Source organism: Camellia sinensis, chromosome 7, assembly GCF_055761805.1.
Source record: "Camellia sinensis isolate YWXY chromosome 7, ASM5576180v1, whole genome shotgun sequence".
In the NCBI taxonomy this organism is placed as follows: domain Eukaryota; kingdom Viridiplantae; phylum Streptophyta; class Magnoliopsida; order Ericales; family Theaceae; genus Camellia; species Camellia sinensis.
This window is the reverse complement of record NC_138967.1, coordinates 20,138,256-20,165,588: the sequence shown is the minus strand read 5'-3', so window position 1 is coordinate 20,165,588 and position 27,333 is coordinate 20,138,256. Positions and strand designations below refer to the sequence as shown.

General features: G+C 34.1%; 1 pseudogene; it reads left to right on the top strand.

The window, feature by feature from the left end:
- The window catches only part of LOC114264688 (putative calcium-transporting ATPase 13, plasma membrane-type), a 52,011-nt pseudogene extending 25,185 nt beyond the window's left edge, over positions 1-26,826 (top strand).
- The last annotated feature ends 507 nt before the right edge of the window (positions 26,827-27,333 follow it).

Sequence of the window (27,333 nt, the reverse complement as noted above, 5' to 3'; positions counted from 1 at the left end):
AAGATATAAAAACCACGTATATAAACAATACCGATATGGAAGCATCCACAAGGCCTACATATCCATATGCCACGAAGACCAATCTTATTCCATGTTCCATCACTTCATGTCCAGTTCATATACACTACTCAATTCATAGGTTAAATTCATTATCTTTCAACAACCAAAATAAGACTACAACTCAATGGTTTTCTAAATATGCGAAACACACATAAACACTTCAAACTTTGCCATTTTACGGAAATTTCGTCCGAAGGAACCAGCACCCATTTATATATATATATATATATACTTTTGGGTCTTTCACCTAGGACACTCTGGCCAACTTGCTTTAAATGGAGTCCATCCCCTTTCTCCTCCCAAACAAATATACGTATGCAATGCATTTATAAACATAATCATATATGGAGTACATCCCCTATCTCCTCCCAATAAACATACATATACAATGTATTTATAAACATGATCACATATGGAGTACATTCACTATCTCCTCCTAATAAACATACATATACAATGTATTTATAAACATGATCACATATGGAATACATCCGCTATCTCCTCCCAATAAACATATATATACAATGTATTTATAAACATAGTTATATATGGAGTACATCCCCTATCTCCTCCCAATAAACATACATATACAATGTATTTATAGTACGGTCATATTCAATGACAACCAACAATAGATTAGCATTAAATCGCCTAATCTTCATACAATTTCTACAACAATCATGACTATCCTCCACCGATAGCCCAATGCATTTATCTATAGACATATATTAAATCTCAAGATAAATAATTATTTAAAACTTCCAAAGGTGTGAGATATTACATATCCAATTTCACCACCCACATCAATAACCATCCAATTTAACATATTCAATGTTAATTTCAATTATTTATACAAAATAATCATTTTATCAAATTAGGGCAAAAATTCCCCTTTTCCAATATTAACCCAAACAGCCAAAATCAACTATATTGGTACACCAAGATCTTATATTCAAACCCCATACTCATTTATCTCTCATACATCAAAAATCCCTCTTTTCATTTCACACCCAAATCTTAGATTTGTCCAAACCATAACCAAATCTCATCATCTATACACAATAGCAAATAACTAAGCTAAAAACCAAATCAGAGTACAGAAAATCCCTACCTCAAGTGTAGAAAACCCAAGCAACACAACGGAACTCCAAAGATGACGAAACCAATTTCTTCTTGGATCAAAACGAAGCTCTTGAAGCCCTCTACCTTATTCTCAAAGACACTAGGGCCAAGGACATAATGGATCTAGATGAAATCCTAGAGAGAAGGTGTATTTTAGAGAGAGAATATGAAGATCTTTGTTTATGGAGGGTTTTAGAGAGAGAATGGGTTGTTGAAAGTGACCTAAAATGTCACATTCATGATCTGATATGAACAGGCTCGCTCGAGCAAAGGAGTTCTCGCTTGAGCGACCAGACACAAAAGGTCGTCTCGCTCGAGTGAAGGAATGCTTGCTCGAGCGAACAATACAAAGCTTCAAGTCTGCAACGCAGAAGCACACTCAAGCGAAGGAAAGCTCGCTCAAGTGAAGAACACCAACCTTCAAGTTTTACAGAGACGCAGACGCACGCTCAAGCGAAGGAAATCTCGATCGAGCGAAGACACATTTTCACAGAGCTCACTTGAGCGCAAGAAGCCTCGCTCGAGAAGCCTCGCTCGAGCGAAGAGGCAAATTTCTAGGCAACAAAGTTTTGGAAAAGCAAGCAACCAACCTGTTCCAAACACACAACTGTAACCCAATGACCAACATTAAGGGGAAGACAAAGGAAACAAGACATAAACCACCCTCCAAACCATACAAACCCCGAGTCCGGAACACCACAAGAGACAGGTCAAAACCAGGGTCGCTATAGGGACTGTGTCTGCAAAAATACTAGGAAAGCATATTTCACGCTCGAGCGCAGGGTTTCACGCTCAAGCAGGAGTTTGTGTCTTACACTCGAGCGGACCGTGTTTTAACAGGTCGCGAAAGTGACATTTTAGATCACTTTTCTGCTTTCTCTCTCTCTCTAGAAGTCTCAAAAATCCAGATCTAGAGCCTCTCTCTCTAGAAAACATCTTCTCTCTTTTATTTCTCCAAATCCATTGGGATTTTGGCCATAGTTCCTTTGTCAAAGTTGTGTAACTTCTCGAGGGCTTCGTTGTGTGCAGTGGAGATCGAGTTTCATCATCGTTGATTTTGGAGGTTTCAACTCTTTTCTTCTTCTAAGCTTGAGGTAGGGATTTTCTACACTCTAATATAGTTTTTAGCTTAGTTATTTACTATTGTGTATAGATGATGAGATTTGGTTGTGGTTTGGACAAATCTAAGATTTGAGTGTGAAATGGAAAGAGGGGTTCTTGATGTATAAGAGATAAATGAGTATGGGGGTTTGAATACAAGATCTTGGTGTACCAAAATAGTTGATTTTGGGTGTTTGGTCAATATTGGAAGAAGGGGGATTTTTTCCCTAATAAAATGATTATTTTGCAGAAATAATTGGAATTAACATTGAATATGTTAAATTGGATGGTTATTGAAATAGGTGGTGAAATTGGATATGTATTATCTCACACCTTTGGAAGTTTTAAATAAATTATTTATCTTGAGATTTAATATATGTCTAGAGATAAATTTATTAGGCTATCGGTGGAAGATAGTCATGATTGTTGTAGAAATTGTATGAGGATTAGGGGATTTAATGCTAATCTATTGTTGGTGTCATTGAATATGACAATGTTTATAAATACATTGTATATGTATGCTTATTGGGAGAAGAAAGGGGATGTACTCCATATGTGATTATGTTTATAAATACATATTATATGTATGTTTATTGGGAGAAGAAAGGGGATGTACTCTATATATGATTATGCTTATAAATACATTGCATATGTATATTTGTTTGGGAGGAGAAAAGGGATGGACTCTATTTAAAACAAGTTGGTCGGAGTGTCCTGGGTGAAAGACCCGAAATTTTATATATAAATGGGTGTCGATTCCTTCGGACGAAATATCCGTAAAATGGCAAGTTTGAAGTGTTTATGGGTGTTTTGCATAAATGGAAAACCATTGAGCGGTAATCTCATTTTGGTTGTTGAAGGATAATGAATTTGACTCATGAATTGAGTACTATACTTGAACTAGAAATGAATTGAGGGAAAATGGATTTAGATTGGTCTTAGTGGCATATGGGTATGCAGGCCTTGTGGATACTTTCATATCGGTATTGTTTATATACGTGGTATTTATACCTTTGCTAAACCTCATATATTGTGTTAAATTATCTCTACTAGGCTGTTGGCTCACCCTATATGGGAATATCATTTTCAGGTGCAGGTGAGATGTTTCCTCCAAGGCAATAGCATGGATGGACTTTTGAGAAGCAAGAGCTTCTTATTTATGCCTTATGTGTGTACGTTTGTTATTTGTAAAGCCGAGGGCTTAAGATGTAATGAGCGAGATTCAATTTGTGTAACCAAGCAATGACTTGGAAAGATGTAAGCCTACATGGTATTTAACTGATTGTTAAATAGTGAACTCTGATATATGAAAGTATGTTGTTTCTCACAATTATTCCGCATATGAGTTATCATTATTGTATTATTTTGGGGGCGTTACACCATTCTAGTATTTAGCCCCATAAATTCCCGAAGTATTTTTATCAAATTTAATTTCTCGTTTTTGTGAATATGAAAATCTAAAATTAAGCCCATACACCCGCTACATCATGAGCTCATTTTTTAGCTTTTTTTTTTTTTTATAATAATAACCTCAAAAGAAATTACTAAAAAGGACATCAAAAATTTTGAGACATTCCTTCTCACAATTAAGCTTACACACTCACTACATCATGAGTTAGGATTTATGAGACCACCCACCTCCATCACCAACCATCCATTATCTCCAAATCCCACCTTCAAAACCTACCTACCCTCAAAACCTTGAAAACCCTTTGGCGGTAATATTCATGTAGCAATAGTGGCAACCATTTAATTACATATACTCCTTCAACAATGACAATGAGTAGAAGTTTTTTCGGCAGCTACAACTCCATGAGACGAGAGTATAACAATGAAAGATCAAAAGAGGTTCATAATTTTGATGGTAATCTTAGCTCAAAGGAGATTGGCCTTATAAAGGTAAGTTTCTTGAAAAAAAATAGCGAAAATAATAAAAATTGTTCGTCATTTTTTCGAGACTGAACTCTTGTGCATATGATCAAAATTTGGAAACACAAGGTCGAACGTTGTTTATTTGTTTAGGAACAGGTAACCAAATATTTCTTATTTGCTCGAGAACAGATAATCGAAGCAGAAGCAGACAGACAAAGGATGTTGGACCACCCTTCGGTGGTAGATCGACTGGTTGACCATGAGGCGATCAGAGAGTGAAATCCTATTCTGTTTTTCTCACACAGAGAGCATACAAGTATAGTGAAGCCATGGATGAATCACAGAAAATCAATCAGAGAATCATGAAAGTGGATTATGTTTTGTGTGTGAAAAGATGTAATAAAAAAAATCATACAGATGACAAACATCGTAATGAAGTAGAGGAAAATTTTCTTAATCACTACAAATTTTTTCCACTGGTTTTGGGAGGTTCCACTATCGTAGGTTTTGTTAGGATTTGAGGAGAGAGACTTTTTGGGATGTAAAGGTGTGCATTTGAATGGGTAGACTGTTTTTACAATAATAATTTTGGTATTATTTATGGGGAGAAAAGAAATTTTAAGAGTTTTAAAATTTATAAGTAAGAATCCAAAGAAATGAAAAAATTCAAAATAATTAATGAATTGTTAATAGCAGCACTCTAGTTAATACATTCTGGTTTGAATTAAAAGGATTAGATTTAATTGGTTCATAATAGCCCAGTCCAAAAGAAATGACCCATTGAAAGGTCAACTGTTTTGGGCTTGAGATTTCAGCTTGGGCTTCTATTTGAGCTGAATCAAATTTCCTTTAACATGGCCTAATAGTCTAACTTTGATTTGTTTTATTATAATGGCCTAGTACAAAAGAAATGGCCCGTTTTAAACACACATGCTTGGGCTTTATCTTGGGCTGAATCAGATTTCTGTTAAAATGATTGTCTATAATTTAATTAGTTTGGTTATCCTAAATTATAACCAATGGGAAAGGTTATGGTACATGCACTCAAATGGTGTGTACCATATGTACCTTTTAACCATAGAAGAAAATACTATAATTTCATATTTTCTGAGTCATAACTTAAAAAAAAAAAAAAAAAAAAGTCATAACCAAACACAAAAATGCCATAACTAAATATATCAAAATAATGTCATAACTAAAGAAGAAAATTGATTGAGAAGATAATCTACAAATATTTGAAAATCGAAGCTCATATATACAAGGATCTTGTATATTCGAGTCAGTGAAGATAATCTACAAAATCCATGAAGACGATCTGTGAAATCCATGAAGACGACATCAAAATTTGAAGATCTCGGCGCCGACGATCTCGCCCTTGGCCAACAATAGACAATCTCGCCATCAACGATCAACACTCTCAATTAAACGAGAGATTACATTTCAAATCTATACAAATTTGTATTAGATTTTGTGAGTTTCATCGAGATTTGTGAGTGTTAATCGCGTTTTAGAGGTTTTGCTTCAATCACGTGTTTGATTATTGTTCGAGTTCAATTAGGTATGTTGATTTGTTGATTAGTTTTTTTGTTTTTTGATTTATTTTTATTGTGTATGATCTAATTTTGTTTGACAGAATGAGAGTAAAATTTTACTCTGGTACTATGTACTCTGTTTTTGTTTGATAAAATGAGAGTAAAATTTTACTCTGGTGTTATCTATTCTATTTTTATTTTTTGATACAATGACAGTAAAATTTTACTCTGGTATTATGTACTTTTGTTATTTGTTTTTGAACTTGTTGTGTCAGTAAAATTTTACTTTGATTGACAGTATATTTTTACTGTCAATTGATTATATATTTGAAAAATGGTTCCACCTCTTATGTTGTTATGCAAGTATGGTGATCACACCATTGTGTTTAAGGTTGTATCAAACTGCACGTTGAAGGACTTAACTGATTTCTTAAGTCATAAATTAAAGAAGTTTGACATTAGTGATTGCATACTGTTATCGTACTGTTTACCTGAACATTCGCAATGCATGATTGATGATGATTTTGATTTTTAGAATATGTTGTTGCTTGTTTACCCCCTTGGTGTTGACTGGGTTGATGTGACTATTATTGAAATGGGCATTTCAAGTGAAACATGGAGTTAGAGAATTGGGTGAGGCTAGTGGATCCAATGTTACTGATAATGAAATGGATTTACTCACTATGTTTTGTCAACATGAAAAAAGGAATTTGTTGCCTTCTGGATGGGTGAATAGATTTACTCATGTAGGTCAAAGATTTATTAGAGGTGCGAAGGATTTCTGGACTGCATTATGTAAATATGCCATTGAAAAAGGATTTGAGTTTGTGTGTGTGAAGAATGAGAAGTGTCGTGGCCATTACTGTGTATTCAATGCAGGAGTCCAAAGGTTGTTTATGGCGAGTACATGCATCTCTAAAGAGTGCTAATAATTTTTTTCTACATTAGGACTCTACATGATGAGCATAATTGTGGAGCTGCAGTTCGTACTTCTAAAAACTCAAGGATGAGTTTAAATTTGGTTACAAGTATAATTGTTAATGAAGTTTATGTGAATCCCCAAACTCATCCAATTGATGTTGTGTGTCAATTTACAGATCAATATGGGTTCACCATTATGTACAATCATGCTTGGTTGGGAGTTGAGAAAGATAGGACTACTACTTTTGGGGATTTTTCTATGTCTTATGATGAGATTCGATGGTATATGGATATTGTGATAAGCACAAATCTTGGTAGCTATTTGCAGCTTGACTATAACCATTAAAGCGGACGGTTAAGAGGTTTTTTTGTTCCATTTAATACTTCCATTCAAGGGTTTAGGCATTGTCGTCCTCTATTGTTTATCAATGGTCCTTTTCTAAAGGGCACCTTGTTAACAGTTACAACGAAGGATGGGGATCAAGGTAAATATTACTGTCATAGTTTATTGAAAAGTAACAAATTACTTATTTTTAGAGTAACATGTTACTTTTATTCAGAGTAAAAATTTAATGTATTTGTTCTTTTTGTTTAATATACTTACTAATTGTAAAATGTTATTTTTTAGGTTTTTTTCCTCTTGCAATGGCAATTGTCTATACAGAGACTACAAATAGTTGGGAATGGTTTTTTATGCATTTGTCGAATATATTGTTGGATGAAAGACCAATTACCTTTATATCTGATCGGAACGCTGAACTTTTGGAGGCTTTACCCAAGGTTTTACCTACTGCTTACCACTGTTTTTGTCTCCAACACTTGAAGGCCAATTTGAGGGATAAGTTCTCCGGTCCAAGGTTCAGCAACACTTTCAGGAGTAGAATAGTTTTTTTTTTTGTTGTTTACTTCATATGCTTATGCTCCGACAGTAGGATGTTTTAATCAGTGTTTGAAAAAATTACAAGATGTAATGACCCAAATTTGTTTTTTTTTAAATAGCCAGTGCATAATTTAATTGAGCAAATTTTTTAATTTGAGTGTGTAAATTCTGTGCGAAAAAAGTTCGATTTTGTATTTTAAAAAAATAGTTCCCGATCTCAAAAAATTATAAAATTTTTACATGTTGTTTCCATATGAGTCTAGCACATTTGATAACAATTTCAGAATTTAATGATGAGTATTTATTTTATGAAAATTCACGGACTGATTGGTGTTCAGTTTAATTTATAGCAGAATTTTGTTATTTAATTTTTAATGTTTAGATCATGATTTGGATAGATTTGTTGGGTTTATTTTGGTATATAATTGGGCCATGTTTGGATTATGAGTGAGAATTTAATTCAAGACCCATGGCTTGGATTCAATTTAATTGGAGTTTGTTTATGACTCATGTTTAACTGTTTGGTCCTTTTTAATTACATGATTAGTAGTGACCATATTGGGAGTTGTAATTATTTATTATATATGGTTATAATATATATTTTAAGTTGAATTTGTGGTGTGTACCATATGGTGAAAATTTGTATATTTTTATAGTGTATAAAATGGGTGTATATTTCGTGGTGAGCAAAATATTATATTTTATAGTGTACAAAATGTTATATTTTGTGATGAGAAAAATTATATCATTTTATAATTTATATTATAAAATTTTGAGATATTATTACAAAAATTAAATTATTTTTTTTTAAAAGAAACCACTCTCGGGAAGACAACCCACATGGGGTTGTCCCCCACACCACTCCATTCCCTTCCTCCTCCTTTTTGCTTTTCTTGGGCTGAATAGAGAGCTCATCTCTCTCTCTCTCTCTCTCTCACACACACACAGTGTATGTCTCTATCTCTTTCTCTTTCCATGTTCACCATTATTGCTCAATCTTTGAGCTTGAAATGGGAGGCTTTAGAGTGAGATTTCGCAAAAAATGCTGCAAATGAAACTTAGAGAGCTCGTCGTGATCTTCACAATGGTAGTCTCGGATTCATGATCGGACAAGATTTTCTTTCCAGATCTTCTCTTCTTCATTATATGAGGTAGGGACTTTCTTCATATTTTTTACATTAAAGCTATGTTGGGTTATTTTGAGAAAATATATCATTATAAGAGGTATTGCATATATATATATATATATATATTCAGATTTTTGTTTGGTAATTTTTGGAAGAAAAATTATGTTGAAATGTTAAGAATGTTGACATTTTGAGATTGATTTGGAAAAATCATTTTCAGATTGATTTGGAAAAATCATTTTGTGTTGTTAATTTTGCAAAGAAATTCAAAAATAAAATTTAATAGTTGTATGATTATATTTACATCATATTATAATTAGATGATTTATTTTGAGAAATATAAAGTTGATTTTTTTTTTAATCTTTCAGTTTTGGAATTTATTTTTGAGAAGAAAAATAAATTGAAGTTGATGAATATGGTGTAAATTGTTAAGTTGATATTATAGAGTTGTTTTGGTATTAAAAACTCTAAAAGTATTATATTCATGAAATATGATTATGCTTGAAAAATGAGTTGGGTTAAGTTATGTTTGGTATTATTTCTTTTAGAAAAATGTGAATATAAGAAAATTACTAATTTAGTGAATTAAATTAGTTTATTTAAAAGTTTATATCCTTTATGGTTAAAAGTGTGTTATTGAGATTATACCATAACTTTTAATATAGTAGGATGAAAACGTTAATATTTCATAAGTATGAGATATTGGTGAAATTTATTTTAGTTGTCTTGGTTAAAGTGGAACAAAATTTATTGAAAGTTTTCTATGAGTCAAGACAATTGAGAAATTGGTTTTTTATTTTAATAGTTGGAGTATGCTAATATGTTGCTTTTGAACATCAAATTTATATGTATGTTTTCTTGCAAAATCTAGATGATTTTTGAAATCACCATTTGATTTGTTTTGAAAATTGATTGTTGGTTCAAGAAGATGAGAGATTTTTTTTGAAAGTGGGTTTACTTTCTTGTTCCTTTTAAAATAGAAATTGAGGTTTTGAACTATGAGGATTGAAGAGAGATGTTTTTGGTGACTTTCTTTCAATAAATGAAGATGAGTCGTTTTGGTGAGAAAACCTAGAAATTGGGGATTTTTAAGAAAGATGTAGACAATCTTTGAAGATGTTGTTATATTTATTTTGTGTGCCAAAATAAATGATGTTTGAAAAATTATTTATTTGTTTACATATAAATGATGGTTTTCATGGAATATGAGAATTGTTGAAGTTTTAAAAATTATTGTTAAAAATGTTAATATAGTCTTGAAGTGACTAAATGGTTGAGATTACTCTAAGTGTGGGAGTTTTGTTGTCCCGTGGATGAATTGGAATAAAAGCATTTATATTCATCTTGAGAAATTATATTGAAATGAGAAATGAGAATTTTGATCATAATGGGAATATTGTGTGGAAATATTGAAAGTGAAAGAAATATTGCATTGTATTATTAATCATTGCATTGGCATATCAATTCATTTGATAATGATGAGTTTTGAAATTTGATTTGAAAACTTTGCATTGAGAAAGAAATGTTAGGAAACAAGTTTTCATGAAATGATTTTGAGGTAAATAAGGTGGTAAGTCTTGAAAGGTGGTGTAAATGACAGGTATCGAGCCTTCTAGTTAATACTGGTAAAAATGACAGATTACAGGTGTCGAGCCTTCCAGTTAATACTAGTAAAAATGACAGATTACAGGTGTCGAGCCTTCCAGTTAATACTGGTAAAAATGACAAATTGGTAGTACTTGTATAGTCTACTTGCAGACACCAGCCTAGAGTCCTGAGTCGTATTTACCATCTTAGAATTTTATTGAAATTGTTGAATTAATGTGTTTTTTCAAAATGGCATTGTGCGTAAGATTTTCAAAAGATGAGAAAAATATTTTGAGCATGACATGACATATGCATTCATCTCATAAGACCGTATAAAATGGATTTGATGAATTGTTTAATTATTTGATTCAATTGATAATGAGATAATTGAATGAATTGTAAAGGATGTCCTGTTGCTATTGAAGCATGTTTATTTATTTAAGTTAACTTGTTGTGGTTAATTAAATAAATTGGATTTAAGAGGTTATGTAATAAATCATATGGTTTTGACATGATATGATTTCACGTATATGTATGAGTATTTTGGTACCCGATATTCTAATGTTTTAATATGAGATTGCTTGGTGAGCTAGTGGTTGCTCACCCCCTGCCTGTTCATGTGTACAGAGAATGCTTTTCAGATTTGAAGATCAAACAATGGGTTTTACCATTTCATAAATGTAATGTAGTGATGGATTGTACTACTTCATTTGTTGTTTGACTGAGTGCTATTTTTTTTATAAAGAGTAGCATCCTCTTTTTTATTGTAAGCCTCAGGGCATTTCTTTTATTTGTATGTAAATTTCATTGTTGTATAACAAGAGGGAATATGTATATTTAATTATTCATCATTTCATCCAAGGATGAAAGGTTATTGTAAATGGACTTAATTAATAAATATTGGTAATGTTATCCGAGTAATAAAATATGGGACGTGACACAAGATGAGGGAAAGAGATCATTTGTAGGTTTCTATCCAATTTTCCTTATGACAAGTAGACTAATGCATATTTTAAAGGACAAAGATACGGTGAAATGTACTCGAATGTGGCGGAGTCTTTCAATTCATGGATCCTTCAAGCTCAGCATTTGCCCACTACGAAGATGATTGATTCAATTAGGTTGAAGATCATGGATTTGATGTTAAGAATGAGAGAACAAGCTAAGAAATAAAATACTTTTCTTTGTGCAGAGATGGATTCAACATTAGTAAAGGCTCTTAAAAGTGAAAGAACTTGGTTGGTTAGTCGTTCAAGTGATCATGTTTTTGAGGTTCAATCCTGGCCCTCAGTTACTGTTGACCTCTTGAATAGAACTTGCTCATGTTACCAATGGAAATTGAATGGCTTTCTTTGTGCTCACGTGGCGACCGCTATCCAAAAGAGCGAAGGTGATTTGTACACACACGCTGAACCATTTTATTACACTAGCAAGTTCAAAGCTTGCTATGCTGAGTCCGTTTATCCAATACTCACTGTTGAGAAACCTCTGGTAGCTATGGATGATCTTGTTGTCTTTCCTCCAATTTTTAAGAAGCCACCCGGTAGGCCAATGAAGAATTGGATTCCATCTAGGGGTGAGAAGATAAGATGAGTACAGTGTGGTAGATGTGAGAAGTACGGTCATAATATGAAAACTTGTAAGGAGACATTTCCATGAAAGAGATTATTACTTCGTAATAAAAGTATGAAAATAATGCAGTTCTTCTACAATAAATAGTCCATAGCAATAATAGTCTAGTTTGTTAGACTAGACTTGTAAAGAGACATTTCAATAAAAGACATTTTTACTATGTTCTTAAATGGTTATCTATCCAAGTTTCTGATTTGCTTTGTGGTTGAATTTGGCATTTTAATATATTTTTTTAATGTGGTTGAATAAGTTTCATGTAAAGAAACTTATAATGGAGTTTGTTCAGTAGGTGTGAAGGATTGAAGTAAAATTCTAGTCTAAAAGAAAGTAAACATGAAATTAAAACTTTACTACCTTTTAGAGTAAAATTTTACTATCTTTTAGAGAAATGTACTTTGAAATAAAAGTAAAATTTTGCTATGTTGTTGAATGGTTGTCTATGGCTATGCTTAGCCTATGCTTTCAGAGTAAAATTTTGCTATGTTTCAGAGTAAACTTTTCCTTTATTACAGAGTAAAACTTCAAAATTTTCAAAGTAAAGCATTACCTTCATTCACATGAAAGTAAAACTTTACTACCTTTCAGAGTAAGATTTTACTTTCTTTTAGAGAAATTTACTGTAAAATGAAAGTAAAATTTTACTATGTTGTTGAATGGTTGTCTATGGTTGTGCTGAGCCTATGGTTTTAGAGTAAAATTTTACTTTATTTTAGAGTAAAAGTTTACTGTCAAACAATATGTGTGTCCCATTGAAAAACATTTCCAACATGTACCAAAATTTACCACAATACACAAACTCTCCTGATGCTTTTCGTGCAATTTTTGTGCAAAAATAATCTAACAACACAACTACATATATTATCAAGACACAAAAGTATAACCTATATCATTGTATTTTATCCATAACAATGTTCATTCCTTATCAAAACAATATACTGCTATATTAATGTATTAATCACCAAACCACAGTAAAATTTACTAGAACAATAGACATAGAAAGTACTATCTATTACTCTTTTAGCATTCTTTTACTTACAATTACATTTTCAGCGTTCTTTCATTTACAAAAATCAAAATTACATACATCATTCACAAATACAAAAAAGTAGTTCCTAAAAGTTGTCCACATCATCGTCCTCGAGGTCTTATCTCTTGGGTATTTTTCTTTTGAGGTTGAATTGTTCCTCATTCCAAGCTTTTGGATAATCATTTAAAAATCGATGCACTATTGGTGCTTGGAAATTGTTAATTTCCTCATATTTCATAGACTTTGCAATAAGCTCATCTCTTATGATTTAATGCATGATATAACATATAATAATTCCACAATCAACACTGTTAATAAAAATTAAGATCTTGTTAGGTTCACTCAAATTTAAAAACTACCAATTCAAGCACGTAGTAGTAGCGTGAAATACTTACGATGTTGGGCGTTGTTGTGGACTATCTTTCACCGAAACCAAGTTTGCAAACTTTTGTGTACCTCTCTTCCTTTTATTGCCAACTTGTTCTCCACATATGTTATCTAACCTCATTGCAGAATTGTTTGGTCACAATTAAATACAATAATAATAAAGCACAATAAAAATTTACTGTTAATATGATGCAAAGCACTTACCATCTGTTTTACATCCTTAAGGTAAGAATCTTTTTTGCTGTCTCTTGGCCTTAAAGAATCGTAATGCCTCCACTCATTATATCCAGTGTCCAATACAAGTAGCGTCTAGTGATAGGTTTTTCTCCCTTCTTGATCCCATTGGAGTTCATGCAAAAGTGAAGGAATTTGTATACACTCAAATTTTGCTCCAGCACTTCGTCAATTAAATGATTTCTCAAATCTCCATAACCCTATTTCACTAGTGACTGCATTTAATCATATAAAAGTGTCATGTGTCAAGTTGTGTTGGTGACACACTGTATGAATTGTCAATCTTTGGCAAACCAAATAGTAAAAATTAACTTTAAAATATAGTACAATGTTATACCAAACCACAGTAAAAGTTTATCAATTCAAACTAAATACAAATTGATGGCTTACCTAACGATGGCTTGCGAAAAAGGCTGACTTATTCTTTTTTGGCTTCTTTGCTTGTTGCTCAATTTGAAGGATTTCTACAAAGCTGTTAATGACCTACAAAACAAAAATAAATTAAATATATGTTAATAAAATGAACTATTTTTAGTTATTGAAGTGAGCACTAGTCATTGAAAATTTTATGGACACTTACATTATTTGTAGTATTACCATCTCTCACAATGTAATATTTTACTTTAAACAACAAAGTAACAAAGCAATAAGCACTAAAGAAAATGAAGAATAAAGCAAAAATAAAAAAATAAAAATAAAAATAAAAAATCAATGCGCAAAGGTGAAGCATAAAAATGCACAAACATTGTAATGAAACAATAAAGTTTTACTGTGAAAGTAAAATTTTACTCTGTTTAGAAGTAAAACTTTACTTTCATTGAAAGTAAAATTTTACTCTAATTGGAAGTAAAATTTTACTCTGAACAATACACCCTAGGAAATAAACAAAAAAGCACCTATAAAAATTCTAGAACCAATAATATTGACAAAGCTTCATCGCCATATTCAAGAAATGACGGTGAAGAAATACAAATACTTCTAGTGATGTATAGAAATTACATATAAAGACCACAAAAACATATATTGACAATATCAGATTGAAAATTTGTTGCAAAGATCAAAAACATTGACCTAAATTTAGGAAAATTCTAAGAAAACCTTGTCTCAATTATGATTATACGCAACACAATTCTGAAATTAACATGAACAATTCAAAATTCAAACCGAAATCAGAGAAATGAAGAAACTACAACATTCACATACATAAATAGATACATATATACACACTGATAATGCTATATGTACTAATTAGTGTACTAACTACTAATTGGTGCATGTAGCACCATCATATATGCACATACATTCGTATACAAATTGATATACACATTTATATAATGAGCAAAGGTTAGAGAACACATAAGCAAGAAATCAAGAGGCATTGATGAAAGCATAAAAATGCACAAACATTGTAATGAAACAGTAAAGAAGTAAAATTTTGCTCTCAACAATATACACTAGAAAATAAACCCAAAAAAAAGCATATATTGACAATATCAAACTGAAAATTTGTTGCAAGATCAAGAAAATTGACCTAAATTCAGGAAAATTCCTAGAAAATCGAAATCAGATACACATATTACACATTTATGTAATGAGCAAAGGTTACAGAACACATACAACAACAAATCAAGAGGCATTGATGAAAGCTGCTCAATGTCGATGGCATCATAGCTCACGACGGTGATGGAAAGAGGGTTTCAAATGCTCACGGTAGTGGTGGAAGGAGGGTTTTGAATGCTACTGTAGTGGTGAAAGAAGGGTTTCAAATGCTCACGGCGGTAGTGGAAGGAGGATTTTGGATGCTACGGTGGTGGTGGAAGGTGGGTTTCGGAAGCTAGGGTTTCCAAATGATGGTTTTCAGAGCAAGGTTTTCAAGTGATGAAACAAAGTAAGGGGAGACAAAAATGGTTCCATCGTTTGATATTTGCCCATTTATATGGAAGGGTATTTCAGTCTTTTCATCATATTTTTTTCATTTGAGGGACTTTTGGAACTATTATTTTATTCTGTGGGCTTCACACAAAAAAGGCCTAATGGGAGGGGCTTTTCACCAAAAATCTCACAATAGAATTCTCCATTAGCAATATATTAAAATACGTACAACAAATCCCCCCCCCCCCCCAAAAAAAAATTATTATATATTTATTGAAATATGATGCTCTAGATAAAAAAATATCAATAAAATTGTAATTATATAATATTCTATGTAAAAACCGAAATAAGGAGTATGGAATCTAGAGCGAAAAGTAGGGTAGAGGGGAGATGGACAAGGGGAAAACATTATACCATGGATACTCTATGCAAGAGCCATCAATAAAATGGTAACTACAAAGGTACCCAATTTAGAACGAAAGCCAATAAAACTGTAATTACAAAGGTACCCAATCTAGAACAGAAGGTGGAAGGTAGATAAAGGGAAACATTATATAATGATTTCTACAAATTTCTAGATTTTTGGACAGTTTAGTAAATTGTCGTGTGGACTAGCACAAAATATTACATTGTATAACTGCAACATGTTTTGAGTGTCAAAATACTTTTGTAACTTTTTTCATTATTTGGATGGCAAAACCCAAATAATCTGTAGGGGTAGCGAATGTACAGCCACTATGAGTTTGCCACTCATGATCCCATAATGACCTATCTTGGCCCAATTGACGTTAATTTGACCAAAACCAAGATAATTTGTTAGTGAGTTCTCCTTACAGTTGAAAAAAAATTAAATTACTGTTAGTATAATGATTTCAAATCAAAAAGTGAAGGAAGAAACTCCATCAAAGGTTGATAAAAAATAAAAAAAAAATATCAATAACAGACCTATTATTCAAAGGCTTACGTTACGACCTTGGATTTTGTCAGCCTTTCCCACTCAACCACACTAACTAGCACACAAAGTATAGGTCACTAAGTAGCACACAAAGTATAGGGTTCACTCTTGGTACTCACTCTAGAGCTCTCTTAAATTTCCTCTTAAATGATCCTTACAAATAAGGCTTCTCTCCTTATATAGCCATCCACCTCCTCCTCAATGGATGGCTAGGATCTTTTTGATCCAAGAGCTACAAACTCTTCTCTAGAACATTTCATAGAAATATCTAGGACAACTACCCTTCTACTACATTTTAGAATTCTTAGTGTAGTACATGGTAAGCTTCTCCACAACATTTTGGGATGTTTCAAACTCACCCAGACTCCTCTGGATCCTTCAAGGTTCTCCCATCATGTTTTGAAATCTTCTAGGCCACTCCAAATCCTTTATTTATTTTTATTTTTTTTTGATCGGCAAAGAAGGCTCTACCACGTTCTAGAGCCTTCTAGCATACTCTAGCACATTCTCGAAACCTTATAGCGCTTGCCATAAACCTCAAATGCTATGTCATAGAAATTCTCAGAATGTAACACTCTCCCCCATCCGATCTCGTGACGCCCTCATCACATAGAAGCATACCAAGTCACCATGTCTCAATATGATCTCTGTCTTCCATTGCTGCTGGTGTTTTCCACCTTGTCGCAATTGACTTCCCCTTGTCTTATTGAGTAGCTAACTCCTTGCCACCAAAAGGACCTCACATGGTCGATCACCTGCAAACAACAACATGGTTGTTGTGTGCCGGACTGACATCACATTGTTCTTCCTCATGAAATCCATCCCTTGGATCATGGGGTGGTCATCCATCTTAATGACCGAGAACTCCACTTATCCTATCCAACTCCCAATGGTTAGGTCAGTACTCTTCACTACACCTTGGATTGGCTTGGTCTTCGTTTATATATATATGTGTGTGCGTGTGTGTGTATATATATATTTTCCGAAATGAAAGGTTGAAGTTTCCTTGAAAATCAAAGTTTTATTATACCTTATCTGCAAATATAATTGTGGCCTATGTCCATACCTATTTTTGTTATATAGTCAACCAAAAAAATAAATAAATAAATAATGGATGATTTAGTTTTTAGAAGCTTATTTTATTTTTATTTTTTAAAATTTAAAAATTAATTTTGTGAAAGAAATAAAAAATAATTAAAAATACTTATCATTTTTATATAATTTTATCTCTGGAGAATTTAGAAATAATTTTTAAAAATTTTAAAATACCTTTTTGGTATTTATTTTTATCAAATTAGTTTCTTTTTCTTAAAAAAAGAAAAAGAAAAAAAGAACATGCTGAATAATTTCTTAGATATTTTTGGGTCATTTACTTGTAATCAAGTAAGATGAATCCACATAAATCGGTGTAAATAACCAGGTAAAGAGACCGGTGCATGTGATTCGCAGCACATTGATTGGCCTTGTTTGTTTGTTATAGTTTTAATAAATTGATTATAATTTATTTTAATTTAAGAGTTTATACTAAACTTTTGATGCAACATTTTTTTTCTAATAACTTAAATAAAGTGAAAAAAAACTGATTATCTACAAATCTTGAAAGATGTGTTTTTAATTTTTATTTTTTAAATATCAACTTTTAACTTATATTAAATTATACCAAAAAAGTCCAATGAAAGACCAGACACTAACCACAGATCTCCTAAAAAAATGCCATGGGTTGAGCATCTAAGCACTTTCGTAACCAGAGAACTTGTTGCCCAAACAACTTGACGAAAAAAAGGGTGACCTCTCTTCTTTTGCTTTCGAAAAACAAAAACAAAAACAAAAACTATAAAAACATAAACAAAAAAAAAAAAAAGTGAGCTTCTCACTGGTTTCTTGCAGTTCTTCGATTTGCATCAAACCTTTAACCCTAAGACAAGTCGACATTACGTAATTGATGAACCGTGTGTCTTCTTTTTGAAGGCTAGAGTTGTGGGCTGACTACTGATCCACATGAATTTATTGTAAAAAATAATATGTAATTTGTATTTAATTCTTCTATGATGATACTCTACATTTACTTCCCTTGGGTAAGTGCTAGATGTGCGGAATTAGAAATAAAAAATATACTGTGTTTTAGATTTATTTTAAATATAAAATATTTCAGCCACATAATATATGTTAAGATAAATTGCACTCGCCTCCTTTAAGATTTGAAAAAAAATATAATTAGTCTCATATTTTTGATATAATTATACTAGATTCTCTTGAGATTTTAATTTACATAATATTTAAATTTTTTGATAAGTCAAGCCTCACCCAACTTGTCAACAAGAAAAATCTAACCCAGCTGTTAGGGAAAATATATGACTCTCCACAAGTAAATTAATCTATAGGAATAAAAATTAATACGGAAAAATTAAATCAAAAGCAACACAAGAATTTTACGTAATTCCCTCAATGTGAGGTACGTCCACGGGATCGAAATCTGATTCCACTATCAACCAAATAGTTTTCAAACGATTACAAACGAGAGACTAATGGTTTCACAAACCACCTTTAGGTGAATTCCAAATAATCACAAATAAATAAGAGGAAAGACCTCACCAAATAGATGAACCAAAATCTTCAGAACCAGAGTTGAAAAAAACCCAAAATAATAACCCAAATCAACTCCACCAAAACAGCCGAATAAACACCAACTTGATTACCCAAAAAACTAGTGCACTTGAATATGCAACCAGGGTTTAATCAACCAGCAAACTTTTGCTTTAACCACAAAACCCACTGAAAAATATCAATATGTAGCCACTGCTATCGCACCACACTGAAACACACAAAACCAGTCGCGCCTCTTTTTTCCTTGGGAAAAACAATACCAATCATATGTATTGTGAATCTAGGGGTTTTTTTATCAAAACCTTAATTGTTTCCAAACTGAATTGGGTCTCCACAAAATTAGATATAATATATAAAAATATATTATACCTAAACCAAACCAAATTAAAACTTTTTTAGTAAACCAATTGGGTCCCACACTCCAATAAGGAGGTATACCCAACAATTCTCCCCCTACCGACTTAGGTGGAGAAATCAACCATACCCGCCAAAGTTTGACACTTTAAATGTTTGTCCCTCGACAAAGTCTTTGTCAACATATCTGAAATATTATCATCTGTGTGAACCTTTTCGAGTTGTAACAATTTCGAATCTAACACATCACGAATCCAATGGTATCTCACATTAATGTGTTTCGATCTCGAATGAAAAGTATAATTTTTGCTCAAATGAATAGCACTTTGACTATTACAATAAATCACATACTTTTCTTGCTTCAAACCCAACTCTTGCAAAAATTTCTTCAACTGTAACTCTTCTTTGCAAGCTTCCGTAATGGCAATAAATTCAGCTTCGGTAGTTGAGAGAGCGACACATTTTTATAATTTAGATTGCCATGCCACAGCTCCCCCTGCAAAAGTCATCAAATACCCCAAAGTAAATTTCCTAGAATCAACATCACCAGCCATGTTAGAATCCGTGAACCCATCAAGCATCGGCTTACCATCCCCAAAACACAAACACACCTTCGAAGTCCCTCGAAGATACCTTAGAATCCATTTTACCGCTGCCTAATGTTCTTTACCCGGATTAGAAAGAAACCGACTCACCACACCAACAGCGTGAGCAATATCCGGCCTTGTACAAACCATGGCGTACATCAAAGGACCAACTGCTGAAGCATAAGGAACTTTCAACATCTCTTCCTTGTCTTTCTCACTTGTAGGACATTGATTCAAACTAAGTTTGAAGTGACCCGCAAGTGGACAACCAACCGACTTTGCTTTATCCATGTTGAATCTCTCAAGAACCTTCTCAATGTAGCTTTTTTGACAACCAAATCAGTCCCTCTCTGCGATCACGAACAATTTTCATACCAAGAATTTGCTTTGCCGGTCCCAAATCTTTCATAGCAAAAGACTTGCTCAACTCTAATTTCAACCTGTTTATCATGGTAGAATCTTGACCCACAATTAACATGTCATCAACATAAAGCAAAAGAATAATAAATTTGCCATCCGAAAAATTTTTCACAAACACACAATGATCCGAAGTGGTTTTAAAAAAACCATTATTCATCATGAAAAAGTCAAATTTTTTGTACCATTACCACGGGGCTTGCTTGAGGCCATACAAACTTTTCTTCAATTTGCAAACAAAATTCTCTTTACCTTTTTCCACAAAACCTTCTGGTTGCTCCATGTAAATTTCTTCTTCAAGATCACTGTGAAGAAATGCGGTCTTCACATCAAGTTGTTCAACTTCAAGGTTCATACTTGCAGCCATGCCAAGTACAACCCGAATAGAAGACATCTTCACAACTGGCGAGAAAATCTCATCAAAGTCAATGCCTTTCTTTTGCCCCAAGCCTTTCACAACAAGACGTGCTTTGTATCTCAGATTCTTGCTATCATTCTTCAATTTGAAAACCTACTTATTTTTCAAAATTTTCCTCCCTTTAGGCAACTTCACTAAATCATAAGTGTGATTTTCAAGTAAGGAATTCATCTTCTCTTTCATTGCCTTTTTCCAATCATCTTTCTTTGCATGCTCAATTGTTTCTTGGTATCTCTCAAGCTCCCCTTGATCGGAAATCAACACAAACTCATTGGGAGGATACTTTCTCGAAGGTTGCCGATCCCTTGTAGATTTCCTCAACTCAAGTTGTAGTGGTGGTTCTTGAGTTGGATGCTCTTCCTCAATTTCGGGCTCAACTTCATTAGGATTAGAACCATTCTCCACATCTCCAATAGGTGGCTGCACATCTCCCCCATTTTCATCATCAACTGAAGATGAAGGAGATGGATCCATGTCAATGAGATCGCTAGTTTTTGGCTCCGGTTGATCACCTTTGCCAAAGTCTTCAATTGTTTGGTCTTCAAGAAACACAACATCACGGCTTCAAATGACTTTCTTGTCGACCGGATCCCACAATCTATACCTGAATTCATCACGCCCATAGCCAAGAAAAATACATTATCTTGACTAACTATCAAGCTTGGACCTCTCATCCTTTGGAATATGAACAAAAGCTCGGCAACCAAATACTCTCAAGTGCTCATAAGATACATTTTTACCGGTCCAAACTCTTTCTAGAACATCACCATTCAAAGCAAACACCTTGTTCTTTCCACAATGGTGCGTTTCATCCTCTCAGCAATGCCATTTTGTTAAGGAGTCTTCTTAACTGTCTTTTGGTGCCGAATACCTTGGTTGCGACAATACTCATCAAATGGCCCAATGTATTCACCACCATTGTCTGATCGAATGCACTTCAATTTTTGACCTGTTTCTCTTTCAACCATGGCTTGAAAATGCTTAAATACTTCTAGAACTTGATCTTTAGTTTTTAGTAGAAAAGTCCAAACTTTCCTTGAATAATCATCAATGAAAGTAACAAAATAAAGTGCACCACTATGTGTTCTAACTTTTAAAGGACCACAAATATCCGAATGAATCAACTCTAAAACATTTTCTTTTCTAGAAGCAAAATTTTTATGAAAAGAAACTCTATGTTGTTTACCCGCCAAACAATGAACACAAGTTTTGAGATGTGTACTTTTCAAACCGGGTAGAAGCTCTTTCTTGAACAAAACTTGTAGCCCTTTTTCACTCATATGGCCAAGCCGCTTGTGCCGCAATTCAGTAGAAGTATCATCTTCAAGTGCATTGACAACACCTTTACAAATTTTTCCTTGCATCGAATAAAGTGTATGAGTCTTCTTGCACTTAGCTACCACTAAAGAACCCTTTGTGAGCTTCCATATTCCATCACCAAATTTGTTGTTGAAGCCTTCATCATCTAGCTTCCCAGTAGAGATCAAATTGAGGCGAATGTCGGGAACATGCCTCACATCTTTAAGCAACAACTTGCAGCCCAAATTTGTTTCCAGGCAAACATCACCCATGCCAATAATCTTGGACAAACCTTCATTACCCATTCGAACAGAACCATAATCTCCTTCGGTGTAGGTAGTGAAGAAATCAACTCGAGAAGTCACATGAAAAGAAGTACCAAAATCAATCACCCAATTGCTCTCTTGGCCTACAAAGTTGATACAATCATCTTCACAAACGACCATGAGATCATCGGTAGTAACTGCTGTAGTGACTTCTTGCTTCGTATCTACACTTTTGTCACGCCTTTTCTCCTTGTTCTTGAGCTTTTGGCATTCCCACTTCATGTGCCCTTTCTCATGGCAATAATAGCACTCAATGTCTTTTTTTGAAAAAGAACCATCTTTTGATTTGTCACGGCTTTGATCATGACCATGAGGAGTCTTACTCCTCCTCCTTGTTTTGCTTCGGCCTCTCACAACAAATGCTTCCGAATGAGAGGAACCCGCTGATTTTCTTCAAGTTTCTTCATTCAACAAGCTACTAGTGACTTGGCCTATTGTGACAACTCTATCAGGTGCCGAATTACTAGCTGTCACAACCAAAGTTTCCCAACTTTCGAGCAAAGAACTAAGTAGTATCAAAGCCTACAACTCATCATCAAAAACAATTTTCATAGAAACAAGTTGGTTAACAATACTCTTTTTTTCATTCAGATGTTCCGGAATAGGGCTGCCCTCTTTATATTTTAAATTAACTAACTTACGAAACAGAAAAGCTTTATTTGTGGCTGATTTCCTATCATAAAGGCCTTCTAATTTTTTCCATAAATCATGTACTGAAGTTTCAGTGGCAACATGATGAAACACACTGTCATCAATCCATTAACGGATAACACTAACGGCTTTTCGATTAAGTCTCTTCCATTCATCATCTTTCATATCATTAGGTTTGCCACTATCACCCTCAATGGGTCCATACAAATCTTTACAAAATAATAGGTCCTCCATTTTAGTTTTCCAAGTTACCCAATTGCTTCCATTGAAGCTAGACATACGACGCACATTTCCCTCCATTGATTTACACAAATAAATAAACCCAAATAAACCGTAAGCTCTGATACCAGTTGTTAGGGAAAATATATGATTCCCCACAAGTAAATTAATCAATGGGAATAAAAACTAATGCGGAAAAATTAAATCAAAAACAACACAAGAATTTTACGTGGTTCCCTTAATGTGAGGTACGTCCACGGGATCGAAATCTGATTCCACTATCAACCAAATAGTTTCCAAACGATTACAAACGAGACACTAATGGTCTCACAAACCACCCTTAGGTGAATTCCAAATAATCACAAATAAACAAGAGGAAAGACCTCACCAAATAGATGAACCAAAATCTTCAGAACCAGAGTTGAAGAAGACCCAATATAATAACCAAAATCAACTCCACCAAAACAGCCGAATAAACACCAACTTGATTACCCAAAAAACTAGTGCACTTGAATATGCAACTAGGGATTAATCAACCAGCAAGCTTTTGCTTTAACCACAAAACCCACTGAAAAATATCAATATGCAGCCACTGCTATCGCACCATACCGAAACACACAAAACCAACCGCGCCTCTTTTTTCCTTGGGAAGAACAATACCAATCATGTGTATTGTGAATCTAGGGTTTTTTTTTTTATCAAAACCTTAGTTGTTTCCAAACTAAATTGGGTCTCCACAAAATTAGATATAATATATAAAAATATATTATACCTAAACCAAACCAAATTAAAACTCTTTTAGTAAACCAATTGGGTCCCACACTCCAATAAGGAGGTATACCCAACACCAGCTTGTTGAAAAATATGATGGAGTTGAAGGTTTAGCTTCTGCCCTCAAAACCAATTTGGCGCATGGAATAAATGGAGGCAATGAAGAAATTTCGCACAGGCACGAAGGTTTTGGCACTAACACATATCAAATAAATGGAGGCAATGAAGAAATTTCGCACAGGCACGAAGCTTTTGGCACTAACACATATCAAAGGCCTCCCATGAAAGGTTTCTATCGTTTCATGTGGGAGGCTTTGAAAGATCCTACTATTATAATCCTTTTAGTATGTGCAGCTTTTTCACTTGGATTTGGCATAAAAGAAAATGGGCTGAAAGAAGGAAGAAGGGTGACATGATGGAAGAAGCATATTTGTTGCTATCTTTCTAGTCATAGCAGTCTCAGCAGGAAGTAATTTCAAGCAGAATAGGCAATTTCTCAAATTATCTAAAGTTAGCAACAATATCCTAATTGACGTTGTGAGAAATGGCAGGCGGCAACAAGTTTCAATTTTTGAAATTGTTGTTGGAGATGTTGTTTGCTTGAAGATTGGAGACCAGGTTCCAGCTGATGGGTTGTTCATAGATGGTCACTCGCTACAAGTTGATGAATCAAGCATGACAGGCGAAAGTGAAAATATAGAGGTAAATTTTACTCAAAATCCATTCTTGTTTTCTGGTACCAAGGTGGTTGATGGGTTTGGCTGAATGCTTGTCACATCAGTTGGCATGAACATAACATGGGGTGATATGATGAGCACAATCAGCAGCGACACCAGTGAGCAGACGCCTTTACAAGCCCGTCTCAACAAGCTAACCTCGACCATAGGTAAGGTTGGTTTGGTTGTTGCTTTCCTAGTTCTTGTAGTGTTGTTGGTTCGTTACTTCACAGGGAATACAAAAGATACGAATGGAAATACAGAGCTCAACGGAAGCAAGACAGAAGATGATATTATCAATTCTGTTGTGGGAATTGTAGCTGCTGCAGTAACTATTGTTGTTGTTGCGATTCCTGAAGGCTTGCCATTGGCTGTCACACTTACTTTGGCTTATTCGATGAAGAGAATGATGGCTGATCAGGCAATGGTACGAAAGCTCTCTGCTTGTGAAAAATGGGTTTTGCCACCGTCATATGTACTGACAAAACCGGGACCCTCACACTCAACCAGATGAAGTTGACAAAGTTCTGGCTCGGCCAAGAATCTATGAAGGAAAGAGGTTCAACTTCAATTTCAGACAATGTTCTTGAATTGTTCCACCAAGGTGTCAGTTTCAATACTACATGTTCTGTTTACAAGTCCACTTCAGGATCTGAGTTTGAGTTCTCTAGCAGCCCCACCGAAAAGGCAATTCTTTCTTGGGTTGTCTTGGAACTAAACATGGATATGGAGAAGCTGAAGTAGAGTTGTACAATTCTACATGTTGAAGCCTTCAATTCAACAAAGAAAAGAAGAGGCGTTTCAATAAGGAAGAAGGATGACAATACGATCAACGTCCATTGGAAAGGGGCTGCAGAGATGGTACTCGCAATGTGTTCCCATTACTATGATTTCTCTGGGAAAATTAAGGTCTTGGATGATGTTGAAAGGATGAATTTTGATCAAATGATTCAAGGTATGGCGGCAAGCAGCCTTCGATGCATCGCTTTTGCTCAAAAACAAGTTCAAGAAGAAGAGAATGAAGGTGAAAAAGTGAACAAAATTTTGAAGGACAACAACTTGACCCTTTTGGGATTGGTAGGTATAAAGGATCCATGTCGACCTGATGTGAAGAAAGCTATGGAAGCTTGTCAATATGCTGGAGTGAACATCAAAATGATCACTGGCGACAATGTTTTCACTGCTAGAGCTATAGCCACGGAATGCTGGATACTTGAGCCTAATCAATACATAAATAGTGGAGCAGTGGTAGAAGGTGAGGAATTTCGCAATTACACACCAGAGGAGCGATTGGAGAAAGTTGATAAAATCTGTGTGATGGCAAGATCTTCCCCATTCGATAAACTTCTTATGGTGCAATGCCTGAAACAGAAAGGCCATGTTGTGGCAGTTACTGGTGATGGCACAAATGATGCACCAGCATTGAGGGAAGCTGATATTGGTCTTTCTATGGGAGTTCAAGGGACTGAGGTGGCTAAAGAGAGCTCAGACATTGTCATTTTGGATGATAACTTTGGTTCTGTAGTCACGGTCTTGAAGTGGGGAAGATGTGTTTACAACAATATCCAAAAATTCATCCAATTCCAGCTCACTGTGAACGTTCCTGCCCTTGTCATCAACTTTGTTGCAGTAGTTTCATCTGGTCAAGTCCCACTTACAGCGGTCCAGTTATTGTGGGTAAACTTGATCATGGACACGTTGGGTGCATTAGCTCTAGCCACGGAGAAGCCCTCTAAGGAGCTCATGGAAAAACCACCTGTAGGTCGGACTAAGCCACTCATCACCAACATTATGTGGAGGAACTTGCTAACTCAAGCTTTCTGCCAGGTACCCGTGCTATTGGCCTTGCAATTCAGAGGCAAATCAATCTTTGGGGTGAATACAAATGTCAGCGACACACTGATCTTCCATACTTTCGTGCTTTGCCAAGTTTTTAATTAATTCAATGCAAGGAAGCTCGAGAAGAAGAATGTTTTCAAGGGAATACACAGGAGCAAGTTGTTTTTGGCAATCATTGGGATAACCATTGTTCTTCAAGTGGTTATGGTGGAATTCTTGAAGAAATTTGCGAGCACAAAGAGGTTGAATTGGAGGCAATGGGCAGTATGTATTGGATTTGCTGCAGTATGGGATGTCTTACGAGTCTATTTATAGTCTCATTTTGAACCCCGCTTAAGCGGCCAAGTCCTTCGGCAACTAACAAAATAAAATAGTGAAAATTTGGTAGTTATAAATCCCTTTGTATTTTATTTTATTTTGTTAATGAAAATAATCAGAACAAATAGAGCTGATTTATTGGAAAGAACTATTGCACCTCACTAGACATGGGTTTGAATTTTCCCATTTGCTTGTAGATCCTATTTGTGTATGAAAAATGATATACAAGTTTATTTTTGGATTTAATTTCTAAATCTAATGATATGTAAGTGAGATGATTGGTGAATAATTAGAGAAAATATAGAAGAGAAAGTTACCTCTTATACTTAAATAGGCTGTCACATTATTGGATTTAAAAAGTAGGTATAGTTTTTGGACCTGAGTAGCATCACTTTGTGTATTTGTTTGGAGATTTTCTTCCAATTTGGAAGTTTTGTTGTGCTTGTAATTCATTGGGTAAATTACATTGATCATTTATTAAATTTAAAAAAATATATATAATAA